At 47.0% G+C, this 15,340-nt stretch overlaps 2 long non-coding RNA genes across 3 annotated transcripts in view; both read right to left on the bottom strand.

Annotated features, from left to right (window-relative positions):
* The window catches only part of LOC132668750 (uncharacterized), a 65,245-nt gene that overhangs the window by 14,495 nt on the left and 35,410 nt on the right, over positions 1 to 15,340 (bottom strand). The window lies entirely within an intron of this gene.
* On the bottom strand, positions 9,095 to 11,949 carry LOC132668751 (uncharacterized). The gene is made up of 2 exons (XR_009605771.3): positions 11,222 to 11,949; positions 9,095 to 11,051 (listed from the first exon to the last, which is right to left on the bottom strand). It is a non-coding gene; the product is annotated as an uncharacterized LOC132668751 (long non-coding RNA).

The raw sequence follows: 15,340 nt of genomic DNA, 5'->3' as shown, positions 1-15,340 counted from the left end.
GATACACTTTATCCGCTTCACTCATCAGCCAAGCCCTGGAACAATTTTTCAAACACCCCTCAGGACCCAGCCCTCTTTCTTGAATGGGAAATACTGATGGACCCTAGCTGTTTGTTCAGTTTATCTAATTTCTCTCCCTCCTCAACGATAGAGGTTCATGTTTTATTTGCATAATTTTTTTAAGCCGGGCGTCGGGAGGGGGGAAAGAAGGATCTGTAGGGTTTGGGGTTTTGTTTTTGTGCTTAACGCATTTTGCTATGGCGCGCTAAGCACTGCTGGGAGAAACTTTCTAGTTTTCTGGCTTTCACTGAGTTCGAATCCTTCAAAGCAACGAATTTTGGACGGAGGCTTGCTTTTGAAACTGCTAGCCACGCCTTCTCTAGATATGAGAAATGGGGCTAGAATTTGGAGAAACAGATCACCCTTTGGAGGATACAACGTTGCCCCCCGCCCCTTTTGTCCTGCATTTCTGCAGATAACTGAGCCACCACCCCGACCCCTACTCAACTGGCATCCCCAGACCAACCCAAACCTTGCAAGCTCACTTCCCTGTGGGGCGCTGGCTTTGTGCTCCGTTTGGGGTCCCCTACCCTACTCCGAGTTGAGGGCCAGGCGAGGCAGGTCTGAGCACTCACAGAGACAAAACTATTTTCCACTGGCGATGGGTGATGAAAAACATTTGAAACGCTGCCAGGGAGAGAGAGAGGACGCGTTCCCCACCCTGCAACATCAGCAGACTTAGCAGAAACCCCCAAGGCCGCGTCTCCCACCTTACAGAAAATAAAAGTCTGCTCGATTCCTTTTTCTTTTTTCTTTTTCTTTTTTTTTCTGTTTTAACTAGGCGAGAGGATGTAAACTCAGAGTAAACCCAAAACAACTCAAAGGAGCTCTAGGGGGAGCGTGTGGGGGGCATATCCCGTGGATGGCAGGAGGCACATCCCTGTTCTCGCAGAGGTCGGCAAAGAAACAGAGCCGGGGACACAGGGAAATGCACGCTTGCCGCCTGGAACCTAAGACGCAAATTTGCGCGCTGGGAAAGGGGTGGGTGGCGCGAATTTTCTGGGCCGATCGCGGGGCCGTGGGCGGCGCGGCTCCGGGAGGGAGGGCGCGGGTTGGTGGCACCCGGCGCCCTAGGGCCCAGGGGGACGCAGGGGGGCGGCGCCCCGGCCCCCGCGCGTCGCCCCGCGGGCCCCGCGCACCCACGCGCCGCGGCGCCCACCCGGATTCCATCTCGAGCCCGGCTCACACCTATCATTTGAAGCCATCTTCGCTCTGTCTTCCAAACATCTCGAGCATTTGTGATTCCACCCGCCGCTCCTTCTTATTGAGTTCTCCGTGTCTCTCGGCAACTTGTCATAACCTGTAATAAAATGCCCTTTCTGGCGGGAGGTAGCGTCCAGAGGCCAGTCTTTCCATTTGCAACTGATAGCCGAGGACAGGAGCCGAGGCGGCCTCCCTTTTGTCCGCCTCGGGCTTTAACTCCTGCGGGGCCGGCCCCGCGCTCCCAGATGCCGGCCGGGTGCGGGTGCGGGTGCGGGTGCGTCCCCTGCAGCCTCCGGGCTGGGCTCTGGGAGAAAGTTCTGGGCTTCTGGGGCTGCGCGCACACGTGTTGCCAAGGCGTGTTCCTCAAAATGAGAAGAGGCTGTTTGCACATTTCGTTTCTTCTCCTCCTCCTCCTCCTACTTTTTTAATGGGGTAGGGGGTGAGGTTGACAGAGAGGAACAGACCTGGATAGGGTCACATTGAATGATCCCGAGGTCACCGCGGCCAGCAAGGGCGGGGGGGGGGGGGGGGGGGGCGCTTCTCACTGGGTTGGTTCTTTAACTGGGCCGAACCATTTTCCTTCGTTAGGGAGACCCATCCTGTAATTCTTTTCGTAACATGTGTTCGAGATTTTTCTATCCGACCTGTGAACGTTAAGGGTTCACACGGGACAGCGGTGTGAACTCACCAAGGATGGGGAGCCCCAGAGGGCCAGGGCGTTCGGCTGCCCAACCCCGGATGTGTTATCTTCCTGCAGGGGTGAGCCCCCCCCCCCAAAGCGCACTCTGGCTTCGCAATTCCCCCTCCCCCGTCCCAGTTGTCTGAAACACCCCTCTCCAGCAGCCACCATTATGCATTTAGAAGGACCCCCGCTCGGAGATGTCACCTTAGCATTCTCTAAGGTCGCTGATGGGAGAGGTGGAATCGACCAAATATTTCTCATGTGACTTTCACCATCTGTGACAGAAGTCACCCGCTTGGGGAGGAGGATGGGGAAGGCCGGTAAGGTTGTGTCAGGACTGGGAAAGAGGAGCCAAGCCAGGATCCCTGCCACTGTCTTCCTGGTGCCTCCTTGTGTCCTTGGTTTATCTGTTTAAAGAAGGAAGTAGGGTGGCCAGGCAAAGAGACGGTGTGAGTGTCCCCTTCCTGATCCCGGAGGCCCCCTGTCCAACCCCACAAGTCTTCCAGGTCCCCCAAGCGAGGAGGGGGGCTGTGAAGTTATTCTCATCCAGCTGTGAGGCAGAAACAGCTTTCCCTGATCTCGCACCCTCGGCCTGCCTCCCTTGACCTTCTCCAAAAGAGATGCCCACTGACTCTGGTCTGTCCAGCTGAGATTCCAGACTTCCTGTGCCCACCCCTCTCTGCCAATTCACACACTGTCTGCTGATTTCTTTCTACGCCCGGAAGCCAGTTCAACCTTAATAAGCAATACTTGAAAAACCCAAACCACGTTCTGTCCCCCAAAGGAAACCTGCAGAAAATGGCCAGCTGAACTCTGCAGGCGATTTCTTTGGGGGCAGGGGGGAGTGGGAGGGAGAAGGAAGAGTTTGTGTCACAAATTGTGATAAGAGACGGAGAGTGGAACCATGTGATTTGAGAGTAGCGGTTATTTTCTTGTTCCTCCCCATCAAAGTCCATTCTGTTTAGTTAAGCAAAACAAATGCATTTCTGTCTTCTGCACGGAAAGGAGCTGGTGAGATCTAGTGGGGAGGAGTTTAATGGATCTGGGCAAACTTAAGCAGGGGAGGCTTTTAATCCCCCGAAAGAGAGAAAATTAAGGGGAAAAATAGCAAGAACACAGAAAAGGCATTTCTAGTTGAGCAATTGTTTTAGAAATAGTCCACCGTGCAGTTTCTTGCCATCCCTCATTTCTCCTTTGTTTTATTTCTCAAGCTTGATGGGTGGGTCTCTAGGACGTCCTGGGACGTGGGCATCTGAAAGTGGTTAGTTTGCTATCAGTTGGGCCAGTGCTCCTGCCTTTATGAAGGTGATTATTACTGTCCCTTTTAATCTCTGCACAAAGCCAGACTCCCTGTCCCCCCGTGTGTCCTACTTTTTGTAGAAACTATGAGGTTGCGAATCCTAGAAACAGTATTCATTTAAAACACTGTTCGGAAACACTCAGGACGTATTTGAGGAGCCTGACAATTATAGCCCCATTCTCCCCAGTTAGCTCATAGGCTCTATTCAGAAGGAAGCCATTTGGGGGCATGTAAAAGCCAGTAAATTTCCCGCCGCACAAAAGAAACGGGTGCTTTCTGCCCACTGCCTATTTCCACTCGAAAGCGAATAATGCCCCAGTTACCACCAGGCCTGACTTGATTTATCTTGGTTAATAGGATTAACGTGTCAGCCCCTCTCAAGAATTTCCAAATGCAGATCTGGAGGGTCACTGACTCGCTGGTGTCTTTTTTCCTCTCTGATGGGCATAATGATGCACCTCCAAGCAGAGGGCCTTTGTCCGGTGAGGGCAGGCAGATTATCTGTCTCCAGTGAAATAAGGCGTGTTGCCACCACCTTTGCCAAGACTCAAAGCCAGAACCCAGTCACTATAAAATAATTGTGTCACTGCCTCACCAGTGCCCTGTTCGTGTTTCATTTCTCTTTTGACCGTAATTGAATGGTTGAAAAGCAAAAATGTAGACAAATTCCAGCCGTATTGAGATCCGTTTCTTCCTCCGCTACCTCGGCCCATCATTAGATACTTTCCCTCTCTGCGCAGGAGGTCAGAGTGTATAAATATAAATTGCATTTTGCATTACTTCTAGATGAGTGAAGCTGTCAAAGCAATAATATGAGCTTTCAGTCCCACATTCTAGCACTTCTTTCCCATTTTTTGGCCAAGAGGTCATGTGCAAATTGAACGTGACAACCCAGAAGACATGTCCAACAGACTCGTATTGTTACCCCGCTCCGCCGCCTGGCTCATAACAACATTAAGCCCACATTAGTCTCCAGCCTCCTCCGCCAGACAGGAACTCCTAACCATGGGACCTAGGCTTCTCAAAAAGTTCACTTCGATGCTGACATGTCGTCTGAAAGTGACAAGAAGCACTAGCCTAGAATATTTTTCATCCAAGATGCATGAGGATGCCATCCTTGGAAAGACCGGGCGAGTGTCTTACAAGACAAAAAACCGAGGAACAGGTGAAGAGCCAAAGAGCCCCCAACACACACACACACACACACACACACACACACACACACACATACTTGCTTCTATTTGCAACTACTGAAATTTTCCAGAATCCAATGGTAAGGTGGTTGGAAATCATTTTCGCCGTTGTTCGAACGATGAAGGTGTCACTCAGGAAGCCACCTTAAAATATGGATTGGCCTTGGACTCTTAATAGCAAGTTCTGGTTCGCAATCGCCTAACACAGAGTTTTAGCAGGGCACCGCCATGATTAAACGATAACCCTCCTCAAACGCTACTGTAGCAAAACAATTAGAAATTGTGATCAATCCGAAGGAAACTCAATGGCTTAGAGGATGGGTAATTGGCTATCAATGTGACCCATTCTTGTCTCGCCCAGATTGCAGTTAACGCAGAGCTGTTGTTCGCTGACAGGGTGTTTGATGGCTTCTAGGAAATGAGTGGCTGTTTTCATTCCTGTTCCAAATGGACAGGTGTCTACATCAGAATTGGCAACCTGGTTGGCACGCTCCAAGAGTGGCCAAAGAGCGAATTGTTTATGGCGAATAAACTTCCCCCCCTCCTGTGACGCTCGTGAGTGCTGGCAGTGGGAAAGGGGCAGCGATGGAAACACCGGAGGCAGAAAGATTGGTACAGGTCCTTGAAACTTCAGCAGGCTGACTCCCTTTGTGTTCTGGGCGGCCGCCATATGCAACCACATCGCCCCCGCAGCCCCTCTTGTACCTTACCAACCTGCACTCAAAGTGCATCGATAAAAGTCATCGAGAGGCGCTTAGCCGTGGCCAGGATGCTCCGATTGGTCTCGACCGCGAAAAAATATATGAAATAAGGCGATTTTTTTCAAAAGTTTTTTTTACACTTTCTTAAATAAGTTTTCTTTTCGCACATCCTTCTTTTCTCACAGAAAGTCTCCTGATTCTATGACTGATACTATGTCATAGTCTGATACTATGTTTTATTATTTATTTATTTTGACATACAGTCCTTGCAACCCCAAGTTATGATTTCTGCAAACGATTTGGACTTCCTGAGCGTTAACAACAACCCAGTGTATGAGTCACATGCTTGAGGAAAAAAAAAAAGCATTCACTGTATTGCCCCAGGACCTGACATCATCTTATTATCTAACCTTTACTTTCGCAAGTATTAAAGATGTTTTAAGTATAGGAAAAGCGCTGACTTCGGCGCGGGTCATGACCTCACGGTCCATGAGTTCGAGCCCCACGTCCGGGCTCTGTGTTGACAGCTCGGAGCCTGGAACTGCTTCGGATTCTGGGTCTCCCTCTCTTTCTCTCTCCCTGCCCTTCCCCCGCTCGTGCTCTCTCTCAAAAATAAATAAACATTAAAAACAATAGTCCTTACTTTACAAACTTGTTTGAGGTTTCATGAGGTATCATGCTTCCCACCCGTCTGGGAAGGACTTAGTCCTAAATCCGTGTGAAGCACCATCACTTCTGTCTTGGAAACTGAAGTAAGCTCGCTAAGTGCTGGAATCTTCATCTGTAGGGCAGACATAACAGCAAGAAGGTTGTAGATGTAAAGCGTGGGAGACATTTGCCATGGTGGCCGAACCAGGAAAGGCCTCCGGTAAATGGGCTTGTCGTGGCCTCATTCAGAGATCCAGTGGAAACGAGTGAAAGACTCACTTTGGAAAGAAATGCATTCTTCGAGAGTTCCCCTGAGCAGCTCATCACGCCTGGACAGAGAGGCTAAACTGGTAGAGGATGGCATGGACGAAGGCAAGCTGAGAACAAGGCCCGGTTATCTTTCTTTGTCCCATGACCTTAACTCCTACCTTGGCCTCGCACGAATTCGTCCCACCGGGCTGGGGATGAGAAGCCCTTGCGAGAGTGGGTTGGAGTAGACAACCCAAGTCCACTCTACTGCTGAAGAAAACAGATGAAAGGAGACTCGGGGAATGTGTTTCACTGACCCAAAGAGGAGTCTTAAGAGCTGAAGGAGAATGTAGACAGTTGGACTATATTGTTTACTTCCTGCTACGATACATTCACTTCTGCATACAGGATCAAACCTTTCTGGAATTTGTATGTAAGAATAGACTGAGATGCCACTTAAAGATGCATCTTAAAAGAACTTAAAGAGACCCTGAAGCCAGCAGCCTTCAGTATCTGTAGACGGAACCAGGCGGTTCTCGGAAAATCTACCCTGCCTGGGAAGGAGCCATCAGCCCTGGTTCTCTGGGAGCTTTACGTTAAGCCAATGGCTATGTTTTATTTGGGCCTTTGGAGGGGTGGGGGTGGCCTATATATCTGGAATAATATTTCACGTTGAAAATAATTTTTCAAAGTTTAGGAGACACCGTGGGATATCAGAGTTCATGAGTATAATCTCCCTGGGGGATGGGGGAGCTGGTAAAAACTGGAAGTTGCCAACCTGAAGCCATTTATACGTCACTAAATAAAATGCTTGTGCGGGATGTATACAACACTTCTGTATATAAAACCAAACATTCCTTGAATGATTAGAAAGAAAGCCAGTTTGTGCAGATAGACCCTACTGCTGATTCATTGTGTCAGATTTGGTGTGTGTGTGTGTGTGTGTGTGTGTGTGTGTGTGTGTTTCCACTGTATCAACTGCCCAGTGATATTTAAAACCTCTAATGTCTTCAGTTCAGCAATAAAGCCAGATGGAATTGGGTTCACTCCATTCTCCCTAAACATAACTGCCTCATCCTGGAAGAGTAAATTAGATTTCGGGAAAATTAAAACATAGGCAAAAAGAAGTAACTCGTCTACGCAGTCACCACTGAAGACCCACATAGCCAAGTGTCTGGCATTTGCCTGTCATCTGCTTTGCTGACCATAGGGAGCGGCTCAAATGACAGGCACACAGATGGACGCATTGTGTGATTAATGGCATCTACCAGGCCTGGTGGGGAGAATGCAGGAAACGGTGACAGACATGAGCTGGTCCCCTTTTTGGTTAATGCTCCTTCCAAGCTTTGAAGTAGAAAGGAATCAGGAAAAATTCCAGCCCCATTTTTTGCTAGAAAATCTGAAGGCACCCTTCTTGCTTTTTCCAGGATCATTTGCCAAGAGCAGACCTTTGATGGGTGGCTACACCGGGCATTTGATTGACCCATCAAAATTACATTCCCCCTCCCTCCTTTTTACCCTTCCTTCCTTTGTTCCTTCCTCTCTCCCTTGCTTTGTTCTTTTTCCCCCCTTGCCTTCTTTTTTCTCCTCTTCCTCCCGAGCATTGTCTCACCTCGGCAACCTCAGAATGCAAACTAGCCTACCAGAGTGGGCTCTCCACTGAGTCTCTAAAGAACAGATTTGGAAGGGTGTGAAATTGGGAAGGGTCCGAGCAGGCAGCATGAAGATTTATACCAACTTCCAACTTGGTGCCCTTGGACTTCGCCTCGGTCACTGTCTAGCCAAGGGGGTCATTCCCAAACGTGGGACTTCTAACACGTCAAGAATATGGAAGACCCAGATTCTACTACTAGAAATGGGCCAAACTTGAAGCCACAGTCTTGGGATCATACCCAAGTTAAGAATTCTTTCCTGTGCTGTCTTTTATATATTTAATCTGTCTTAAAAAGAAGTAATAAATACATGCAGGAGGTAATAAAAGGTGAAAAATATTCATCCAGTCCTATTTTTCAGCCCCCCTATCCAAACTACCAATGCCCCCCTTTTTAAAATTTTTTTAATGTTTACTTATTTTTGAGAAAGAGACAGAGACAGAGACAGAGCATGAGTAGGGGAAAGGCAAAGAGAGAGGGACACAGAGAATCCAAAACAGGCTCCAGGTTCTGAGCTGTCAGCACAGAGCCTGATGTGAGGCTCGAACCTACGAACTGTGAGATCATGACCTGAGCTGAAGTTGGACGCTCAACCAACTGAGTGACCCACGTGCCCCACCCCCCCACTTTTAAAATAATTGTTTATTTTTGTGAGAGAGAAGGAAACACAGTGCAAGTAGGGAAGGACCGGACAGAGAGGGAGACACGGAATCGGAACCAGGCTCCAGGCCCTGAGCTGTCGGCACAGAGCCCGACGCGGGGCTCGAACTCACGAACCGCGAGATCATGACCTGAGCCGAAGTCAGACACTTAAGAGACTGAGCCACCCAGGTGCCCCAGCAACAACCCCCCCCCCTTTTTTTTTAATTAATAGACTTTTTTGGAGCAATTTTAGGTTTATAGAAAAATTGAGTGGAAAGTATAAAAAGGTCCTATACCCCCGTGCACCTCTCCCCACCTTCCCTGCCGATGATTAACATTTCGCTTTAGTATGGCACATTTGTTAGAATTGATAAGCCAATATTGAGGCATTATTATTAGATACAGTTCATAGTTTACATTAGGTTCACTCTTTGTGTTGTACCTTCTGTGGGTTTTGGCAACTGTGTAATGACATGTATCCACCATCATGGCATCATAAGAAATAGTTCCACTGCCCTAAAAATCCCCTGTGTTTTACCTAGTCATCTTTCCTCCCCTAAAAAACCTCTGGAAACAGCTGATTTTTTTTTTTTTTTTTTTTTACTGTCTCCATACTTTTGCTTTTTCCAGAATGCGAGTAGTTGGAATCATACAGTATGTTGCCTTTTCAGGCTGGCTTAACAATACACATGTATTGGAGGAAACTTTTCCTCCATATCTGTGCATGGCTTAAGAGTTCATTTCTTCTTTATTTTAATGTTTACTTATTCATTTTGAGAGAGAGAGGCAGGGGGGACGGAGAGAGAGAGAGAAAGAGAGAGAGAGAGAGAGAGAGAGAGAATCCCAAGCAGCCTCCACACTTTCAGCACAGAGCCCAATGCGGAGCTTGATCTCACAAACCATGCAATCATGACCTGAGCCGAAACCACGAGTTTGACGTTTAACCAACTGAGCCACCCAGGTGCCCTGATGGCTCATTTCTTTTTCTTGATATACACTATTCCAGTGTCTGGATGTATTACACTTTGTCTATCCATTCACCTACTGAAGGACATCTTGATTGGTTCTAAGTTTTGCCAACTATGAAAACAGTTGCTATGAACTCATGGGCAGGTTTCTGCGTGGACAGAAATCTTCAACTCAGACGGAACTCAGAATCGCCAAAGAATGTGATTACTAGGTCGGATGGTAAGAGTGTGTTTACTTTTGTAAGAAACTGTCAAAGTATCTTCCAACTCAGTGCAGTTTTTGGGTTTTTTTTTGTTTCGTTTCGGGTAGTTTTCAAGTACATATCGGTCAGCAGAATAGGCATTTAGCAATGATGGAAACCCAGACCCCACCAACGGCACCTGATAGACACCAAGGCAAGAGCTGTCACCGCCCTTTGAACTTGAACTTGATCAAGCTACAGGGGTTTACTTCTTGCCTTGGCTGCTTACTTGTTCTGGGACCTCAGGTATTATTTTGTTTCCTCAGCTGAAGTTAGGCTTGGTAAAATAGTACCCAGACACTAAGGATCTGAGAGTTAGTGAGATATCCCAGTTGGGCACACCACTTGGTACAAGTAAGTGCTCAGTTAATGTTCATTATTTTTATAGCTTATTACAAAACCCAGCATCTTTCCCCCCAACCCCTTCCCAAAATAGCCAGTATATTCTTTCCTGATGAATCTGTGTAACAACGCATTCAAGGGAGCCAAAGACAGAACAGTTCCATGCATTGTATAATCTGGTGAGGAAAGAAAAAAAAAAAAAGTGCCACCGCTAAAATAAAAAGAAATCAAAACTAGAAAGGAAACGTCTTTCCGTGTTGAAGGTTTTGATCCACAGAATAAATTCCCTCACTCTCCTCTCACCCCGGATTCCCATTAGTGCTTCGCTGGCTCAGAATCCTCTGGGATGAGTCCTGGATTATGAAATGCCCTCTCTCTGGTGGCCTGCCAAAGCCTGTTCTACAGACACCCAGGCTAACCTGGCACTGGCTCACGGTAAGAAGCCTCCTCACCCTGAGGGCCTGACTAATGCTCATGTTTTTCCTTTCGCAGACAACTCCACAGGCAGGCGGAGCGGGGAGGGCCATTAAACAATCCATGCGGTGATTTTTTTTTTCTTTCTTTCTTTGGGCAATTCTTACATGATGCCATAATGATGTGTGAAAAATACAAGGGCCGGAGCTGTGTCTCTTTGTGCTGGGTTTGTTTTGGAAATTGACAAACAAGCCCAAAAGAACTTCTCTCCTGTGCATTCCTCATTAATAATCGATGGCTCCCCACAATACCCGAGTCCGGGTGGAAATGGAAACATCTGAGGGCACCTACCAGCTAATTTGCCTTCACGAGATCAGATAACTAGTTTTCCTGTTTTAACTGCATGGGCAGGGTTTAGGTGTCATGAGGTCAGAGTGTATGGAATTTTTTTTTTTTTTTTTTAACTAAGGGTAAACAGCGAAACCTGATAACTTATTCAGGGCATATGGCTCAAAAGCAGGCACTCGCTAATACGAGTCATATCACGTTAATAAAGCACGACACTAAGGGCAAATTTGGATCAAAATATTTTTGATTAACTGTAAAGCTGAAATCTGACAGCGGGGCCCAGAATCCTGCCAAGGAATCACAAACAGGGTGGGTTTGGAAAGTTGAACTACAGGACACGTGGGTCTGTTGGAGTCGTCCAAAGGGCTGGCCACAGCCAGGTTTTAAGACCGTTCAGCCCATTGGTCCTGTGGGAAGAACAGGAAGAGGGCAGAGGGTCAGAATGAGCAACGTCTTTCTCTTTCCTCTCTCCCACCCCTGCTCACCATTCCTAGCACAGCTTAAGGGCATTGTGAGAAAAAGAGAGGAAGGACAAAGGAAAGAAAGACAGAACCAGTCCCCAGGAGACATCTCTCACTCTAAGTTTGCTTTGGGTGCACGGGGAAATCCCTCTTCTTTTCTAGAACATTCGGTGCTTAAAGGTCCAGTCCAATGCGTCGGGATCATGATGAAGGGTAACAGGTGTCCAGAATCAGAAAACAGAAACCAACCTGAGTGCTGGGTCGACCCCCTCCCAGCTCTGGGCCACGAGCCCTTAGCCCTTGTTCTCTAAGCCTCACTCTTCTTTGGTTGCCAAATGGAAATAGTAACAGTAAGGGACATACCCCCTCCTCGAGTAAGGATCCCAGAAAACAACCGTGCCCAGCATGGTCTCTGGTGCATAGTGAGTGCTGAGTCTCAGTTCCTATGGCATCACTGTTGCCAGGGGACTACCCAGCTACGGATATTTGTTTTCTGTCCAGAACAGGAAATAGGCAGGAACGGGGTTGGCACCAGCAGGGCTCAGGCATGGACACTGAGGCTGGGGGTTTCAGTGGCCTCGGATGCCTGAGCCAGGTCGGTCTTTCAATTCGGTTCAACAAATGCACTGTGAGAAGCTTCTCTGCAGAAGACCCGGTAAAGGGTTGTCACCAGGATACAGGTGAACCCCACATGGTCCCTGCCCCACCGGCACTCGGCGGACACAGGGGGATTCCACAGACGCGGCTGTCCAGTAAATGGTGCCGTGCCACGTTGCAGACAGTCCCTCAAAATAAAAGATTGGCCTCTGAATCTGAATTAACAGACACTCACCCTGATCCCTGTCCTCCACAAAAAATATATATACATGGAGATACATACATATATATACACACATACATATATATGTATATATACATGTATGTATATATGTATATACAATATATATGTATATACTATATATATGTATGTATATATGTATACATAATATATATGTATATACTATATATACATATATATACAAATATATATATACAAATATATATATATATTTGAATAAAATAATTTCTTATTAAAATCCTTTGAAAATACACCCTGCAGGGGCGCCTGAGTGGCTCAGTCGATTGAGCTCCCACATCAGCTCAGGTCATAATCTTGAGGTCTGTGAGTTCGAGCCCCGCGTCAGACTCCGTGCTGACAGCTCAGAGCCTGGAGCCTGCTTCTGTTTCTGTGTCTCCCTCTCTCTGTCTGCCCCTCCTCCGCTCACACTCTGTTTCTCTCTCTCTTTCAAAAATAAATAAAACATTAAAAGAAGAAGAAGAGTAGGTGAACAGATAGTCTATTAAACTGAGCAGTTGAGCTAATTCATCAAGAATTATTTGGAAGAAGGATGTGGTCCCACACTACATTCTTTTTTTATTTTGATTTTTTAAATGTTTATTCATTTTTGAGAGAGAGAGAGACAGCATGAGCAGGAGAGGGGCCGAAAATGAAGGAGACACAGAATCTGAAGCAGGCTCCAGGCTCTGAGCTGTTAGCACAGAACCCAGTGCGGGGCTCGAACCCACGAACCGTGAGATCATGACCTGAGCCAAAGTCAGACGCTTAATGGACTGAACCACTCAAGCGCCCTCCCCGCAGCCCCCACTGCATTCTTGATGTCCCATGCGTCAGAACTCCAGTGGCAAAGCTCTGCTGGGCTCGGGGGAGGCCTTTTCGAGCAAATTTTCTTTCCCACTTAAGGCTGACTACCTCTCGGCATCCTGTCAGTCGTGGGGACACGGATGGATACATGCAGGGGGCTAAAGCTTTTATCTCCGGGCACATTCGGAGCCCTGCGTTTATCTTTCTGCACCAATAAAAAGAGGAGCAAGGGGAACATGACCTTGACCTTTAATTTTCTTTCATTGTCAACCAAGTAACCCTCTCCCTGGGTGAGACAGTTAAAAAGTTGCTTGATTTTTGTGACTTTTATGGCTTTGGCTACAGGAAGGAAGGAAGAAAGAAGGAAAGAAGGAAGGACGGAAGGAAGGAAGGCAGAAAGGCAAAGAAAAAGAAAGGAAGGAAGAAAAGAAAAGAAAGAGAGAAAGAATATTTTGAAAGCTAATATTAAAGTGTGAAGTACCTGAAAAGGCGTCTTCTAAGTTATGTGTGTCTGATACTGAGGAGCACTTGTAGAGAGATCTCTCTCTACAAGGTGTGCTTCTTTGCTGGTTTACAGACAAGTAACCTTTGCTGCTCCCAGCCCGTCTCCCTGGGCTGCCCCTACCCTATAGCCAGGTCCCCATCCAGAGAGCGGGAGACAGGGAGGCCGATGTCTGGTATGTTCTTGAAGGTCTAATGTTCTCTTCCTTGAAGTTCTGAAGCCACTTCAAAGAACTTCATTGTAATAATTGCAACTCTACCTAATCTTTATTCACTTTGGGGAAAAGTACGCCCTCTTGTCCCCCAAATAGCTTTCCAAACACTGTCGTTACTCTTTTCAAAAGAGTTGCTGGCACTCCGAGCTCTGATGGCCTCAGGAGCAAACCCTCCCCTAGACCCCTGTCACCCACCCATCCAGCTCTGTTGGGTTCTTCTGCCACAAGATCTGTGTGCTTTGTGGATGACTTTTTCTCCCCCTAACTCCTTCTTCCTCCTTCGGCCAACTTCTCCCCATCCCTCCCACATCAGTTTTAACATGGTTTCCCACCGGAAACCTTCATCCCCCCCCCCCCCCCCCGCCCCCAACCAGGACCTGGCCTCTTCATCCACGGGGCTCTGGTTCCCAAAAGATGACTAATGAACTTTATGCAATTGTTTTTTCGAGGGTTTGTTTCCTGCTCTGTGAGCTCAGGGACTATTGCCTTCTTCCCATTGTCCCTCAGTGCTTGCACAGAATAGGTGCTTAGTAATCTTTGATGGGAGTCAAAGAGAAAAGACAGAAAGAGACAAAGGGAGAAGGGAAGGAGAAAGGGAGGGAAGAGGAAGAAGAGAAGAAAGGCATAAAAAGGTGTCACTGTGGAGGCATTTCTAATTTGTCGTTACCGCCCCACCACACACACACACACACACACACACACACACACGCACACGCACACACACACACTCATTGGCCTCTCTTTCTCTTTGTTCCTCCCTCCTCAATTTTCTCCTCTTTACAGAAACACGAACATTAAAATAAAGTTAAAAGCCTCCCTCTTTCAGTGTGTACCCCAATTTAATCCTTCGTTATGATCATTCTGGGCCCCCACAGTTCAAATGTATTTCAAAGCCAATTTACCCAACAAGCGCGAAATATCATTCTCTCTCACACAACATCTCAATAAATAACTGGCAAGATATGTCTTACTAAAATACAATTTTTCCATTTAAGTTTTGAAAATCTTACAGAAGTTTTAAGACATCAACGAATTCCATCTTGACAATGACATTAGTTTTGCAAAAACTAATAAAAATAAGCCACCAGGAACCATATTATTTGGGGGATGCAGGTGGGAACGAGGCACATCTTGGCAAAAATCTAGAGAAAACGGGGCCTTTGGAGAGCTAGACATTTTAGGTAAATTTTTATTTCATTAGTAACTAATGCTTGAGGTGTCCATTTAGTTACTCAAATGATGTCTACCCTACTTAGAAAAAAGAAGAGTTGCTTGCCCCCAGGGGGTGTCAAAATTGGAACAAAGTCGTGTCCAAGCCCCTTTAGGACATTTCCCGTAGGATAAAAAGTCCCAAGCTATACAGGGCTGTATAGGGACCAGACACTACACAGTGTATGAATTAGATAAAAATCCTTCCAAGAAATTTTCCCTTGCTTTCAATGAACTTCTCTTTCTTTGGTGTGTGTGCAGAGAAATCAAGAAGACAGAAGGGAAGAAAGAAAGAAAGAAAGAAAGAAAGAAAGAAAGAAAGAAAAGAAAGGGAGAGAGGAAGGGAAGAAGGAAGGAAGGGAGGAAGAGAGGGAGGGAGGCACAGAGGAAGAAAGGAAGGAAGGAAGGGAGGAAGAGAGGGAGGGACGGAGAGAGGGAGGGAAGAGAGGGAGGGAGGAAGGAAGGAAAGAACATAGTACAAAAGCATCACAGAAGAGAATACTACATGTTCCTTTGTGTCCTGTCTTCACCTCTCACTTCCTCACCTGAAGGAATGATGTGATACAAAGATAGCAGAACTCCAAGGCAGGGCAAGAAATTGAGTGCACTGTAGACTCGCTCGTGACAGGAGATTTCAAAAGTTGGCATTACTACATCTGGGCTGGAAA

Source organism: Panthera onca, chromosome B3, assembly GCF_046562875.1.
Source record: "Panthera onca isolate mPanOnc1 chromosome B3, mPanOnc1 haplotype 2, whole genome shotgun sequence".
Lineage (NCBI taxonomy): Eukaryota > Metazoa > Chordata > Mammalia > Carnivora > Felidae > Panthera > Panthera onca.
This window is presented reverse-complemented; position numbering and strand designations above follow the sequence as displayed.